The sequence below is a fragment of the Alosa alosa genome, chromosome 1, assembly GCF_017589495.1.
Source record: "Alosa alosa isolate M-15738 ecotype Scorff River chromosome 1, AALO_Geno_1.1, whole genome shotgun sequence".
In the NCBI taxonomy this organism is placed as follows: Eukaryota; Metazoa; Chordata; class Actinopteri; order Clupeiformes; family Clupeidae; genus Alosa; species Alosa alosa.
The window spans coordinates 17,026,148-17,030,573 of record NC_063189.1 but is presented as its reverse complement, the minus strand read 5'-3'; the positions used below and the strand labels follow the sequence as shown (position 1 = coordinate 17,030,573).

At 42.3% G+C, this 4,426-nt stretch overlaps 1 long non-coding RNA gene across 1 annotated transcript; it reads left to right on the top strand.

Moving 5' to 3' along the window:
* Positions 1-1,819: 1,819 nt before the first annotated feature.
* LOC125291347 lies at positions 1,820-2,780 on the top strand. The gene is made up of 3 exons (XR_007192974.1): positions 1,820-1,840; positions 2,214-2,270; positions 2,735-2,780. It is a non-coding gene; the product is annotated as an uncharacterized LOC125291347 (long non-coding RNA).
* The last annotated feature ends 1,646 nt before the right edge of the window (positions 2,781-4,426 follow it).

Sequence of the window (4,426 nt, the reverse complement as noted above, 5' to 3'; positions counted from 1 at the left end):
CGCTATGGAAGCACTTCGGGTTTTGGGTAGATCAAACTATGGAGAAGGACAAGGCGGTAAACTGTGCAGTCGTGAGTGCCTACGTAGGCGAAATTTGTTTGACAGTTTTAATCGTAAACACAGCCACGTTGAAGCCTGCAGTAATGTTTTTCACTGATGTTATGGCAGTCCTCTGCTCTTTTTTTGAGAATGTTGCACTCCTGTTTGTCATTGTGCATAAAACTTCACGCCAATAAATCATCAGAAATATTGCTGGCTTGCGCGTCTTCAAGCGCCCTCATTTAGTTCGTCCTAATGCCTATTAGTTGTCCGTGGATTGGCCTATATGTGGCGTTGAAAATGGAAACGTCTTTAGACATAGAAAATCGATTTTACAATCGATTCAATGAACACGTATGTGTTCCTAGTTAGCATGTGCTGAAACATGATGGGGAAAGGCCCAAACATGGACCCCGTGCCTCCACAGATAGCAGTAGACTTCAGACAGACTCCACCTTCAAACTGGCAAATCCGTGTAACTGTCACCTCTGTTTTACTGTCGTGATGGAGACATTGACCCGGATCAAACACCAGGGGGCGGGAAGCACAGTCACAACTGATACGGCCAGCCGTTGTGAAACGGAAGTGCGAATTTTTAGTTCTACGGTTTCGTCGACTGCCTTACCGCCGCCAGAGCTGAGTTAGACATTAACGGAGGCGGTTGGTGAACACGAGAGCTAGTGAAAAGAAAAGTTTGTTTGATTTGTTTCAGGTAAGCCTATTTGCTTCAACTATATTAGAATGAAATACATTATTTTTGCTTTCATATAATGTTAATGGCTCCTTTTGACGTTTACGCTACTTTAAACTGGTCTTGGACAATTAGCTAACGTTAGCTTTTGGGGCAACGCTTTTTATCCGAAGCGACTTAATTTGGTCAATTTACTTGTTACTTCAGGGCTAGTCTCCCTTAGAGCAACTTAGTTGAGATTTTAACCCACAATTTCCAGGCTAGCATGCTAGCATGATTCCTTAACCGCTACCGCATCCTCTGTAAGCCAGAAAATAATTGAGACTATGTAGTGAGATACGTGTTTGTATGTTAAAATAATGATTTTATACAGTTAGGCGTGTATCCAAGTATCAAATCATGCCTTCTCCCTCCGCCCCCCCGTCCGAGGCGTTCAGGTGGCGTGACTGGCGTGCCCTGTCTGCAATCCTCCCTTTCAGTAAGGTAAGTGTTAAGTCTTGTAGCACTGTTTAGCCTATGTTTCTGACATTAAAAACTCAAAAACCAAAATATATTACATAAAGGTGTTATCAGGGATTTAAATTCTCGTTTGTACGACGGACAATCGTCATTTGGAAATTCGAATCCCCGGTGGTGCACTCGTAATCAAAGATAACGGTCTCTCTAAAAGCTGAATGTGGAACGCTGGATACGTGCTTCACTCTAGAATCTTTCGCCCTCAGCATGCGCCATCTTGACTACATAGCGGGAGGGAGCATTTTCAAACTCGTGGTAATCGTGGTTGAGAAAACTGAAGCAGCAGCAATGGAAAACACACTTTACAGAGTTACAATCTAGTTATAACATAAACAGTGACAGATTCTTTAGTGCTGCAGCGATTAGTCGACTTATTCGACGTAATCCACCATGAAAATTTACAGAGCCGTAGACCGGTTTCAGGTCCCTAACAATGGAACGAATTGGGATGTTGGCGAGTTATCTATGTAGTGACATACGTGTTTGTATGTTAAAATAATGATTTTATACTGTTAGACGGGTATCCAAGTAGCAAATGAATCATGCCTTCTTCCTCCTCACCCGTCTCTTCAGCTCCAGGACCGAGGCGTTGAGGTGGCGTGAATTCGGCGTGTACTGTCTGCAATCCTGCCTTTAAGTAAGGTAAGTAAGTCTTGTAACAGTTATGTTTCTGATATTTAAAACTCAAAAACCAAAATATATTACCGGTACATAAAGGTGTTATCAGGGATTAGAGTTCCGGCAACTGAAATCATAGGCGCCATCTTTAAGACAAGTTCGATCATTGTAAAACTTTTTATTACGTCTGCCAATGGAACGAATTGGGATGTTGGCGAGCTATCTATGTTGTGAGATACGTGTTTGTATTTTAAAATAATGATTTTATATTGTTAGACGGGTATCCAAGTATCAAATGAATCATGCCTTCTCCCTCCTCCTCCGTCTCTTCAGCCCCAGGACCGTTGAGGTGGCGTGACTGGCGTGAATTCGGCGTGCCCTGTCTGCAATCCTGCCTTTCAGTAAGGTAAGTGTGAGTCTTGTAGCACTGTTTAGCCTATGTTTCTGACATTTAAAACTCAAAAACCAAAATATATTACATAAAGGTGTTATCAGGATAAAAATTCTCGTTCGAATGACGGACAATCGTCATTTGAAAATTCGAGTCCCCGGTGGTGCACTCATAATCAAAGATAACTGTCAAAAATTGTTTGAACAGGGATAGAAATAGACATTCCACTTTGTCTTCTAATTTGTACCCTCCATTTTCACATTTTTCAAATTTTCTTGTTCCAAGACTAAGACATGTCATCTTACTCAAACAAGATTTTTACATTTCCAATCTAGTGGAAGAATTACACACTGCATCACAAATCATTCATTCTCAAATTCAACTCAAATCATTAACTATATTGATAATGTTGAGTAATGTCATTTTTGTCATTAGCCAAGGATTGTCATGTGTGCTGATTGCCTTTCTTGTCTCAACAGGGGCAGTAAGGACAAGATCCACCCACCACCCAGTGCATGCTACATAATATGTGTGTGTAATAAATTGAGAGGGAAAGTGTGTGTGATAAATTAAATTTAATAAAGTAAGTAAAATTTTGAATTTGTGCTTCTTTTCTGAAATACATTAGTACAAGGTTTTGATTTTAAGATAATTTATTCCAAGATGTTGATAATTTAACACTCAATATACATGATCAGGCTACTAAGTTCAACTAGGGGTATTGGATGTTACTGTTTAAAAAGCTTTATTAGTAATCCTTTATACATTTGACAATGTTAACTTTTTAAAGCTTGACATTCTGAACAAATACTGTAACTCCTTGATTTGTTAGTGACATTGACTATATAGTACAAATGGGTGCTAGACGTAAAATGAGCTGGTCCGCATTTGGCCCAAATAAGGGCCGCAATCGCCACTATCGAATACTCATCTGGTCCGGATCTGGCCCAGATCATTATGATAAAGTGCACATTTGGCCCAAATAAGGGCCACAATCGCCACTATCGAACACTTATCTGGTCTGGATCTGCCCCAGATCATGACGATAATTTGCACATTTGGCCCGGATCCGCCAAATAAAAAACACATCCGGTTCAGAGCCGTCCCAGAGCTGGGCCAGATCATGAAAACGGATGCGGAACGGTATTGGCCCGTTGTGCCAAAAGACACCGGCCTGGGTCCGTTTTGCAGATCCGGCCCAGATCTGAAGGTGGATCCGGGCCAAATACATTTTGCTATCTGGGTCTGATGTCTGTTTTTAGCACGCCTCCGCCACATGATCTCACACTTGCTGGTGGAGATTAAGGTGGAAAATGAATTACCATTGATGAGCCATAACGCACCAAACGTGGTGAGAGGAGAGCGGCTCTGTAATCTCTCGGGGGAAAACGATCTCTCCCACTACTCTGCAGCTCTGTGATTCACTCTGTGGTTTTGTCTCCTTTGTCTTAGCTTTAATCTCTTTGTTTATCTGTCTGTGTGATGTGTGCATATGAACCCTCGGACACAGATTCTTTCTGTCACTCACTTGCGGATCCTCTCCTCCGTATGTTATCTTTTGCCATCTCTCTCTCTCTACTCCTCTTTCTGTCGCTCTTTTCCCCTCTGTCTCTTAGAGGGACTCATCACTCCTCGGTGTCCGGCGTAATATGTCCCGCCTGGTCACAGCAAAGACGGCTCAAGTGTGTTCTTAGGCATTGATCTCATAATGACACCGATTTTCCATTAGCTCAGACTACAGAGTTCCCTGCAGACCTGGGCTATAAGTCACACACACACACACACACACATACTACTGACATATGCAGCCTGTTGGAGTACCATGGGACCCATGAGACTCGGCACAGAATAGCATGACATAGGACTCATTTCGACTGCAGAGTGTGGGAGCAGGCAGAGCAGACGTGCAGGAGTGGGAGAACAGGACTTGTGGAGCTCCCACAAACTACGGAGTAGACTGTTTTTCGGGTTTGCACAAGAAGCAAGAAATAACTAATGTTATAGATATGTGCAAAATTGGGGGGGTTTATGCATTGCATATTTTCATGGGAGTCGGCTAGTTCAGGTTTGAAAAATCCCATATGAAAATCCAACAGCAGAATTTTACTTGAAAGGGACAAAATAGGTCATGGTCTCGTGTGAGAGATGGATTTCATCCTGTGTAGTGCTCT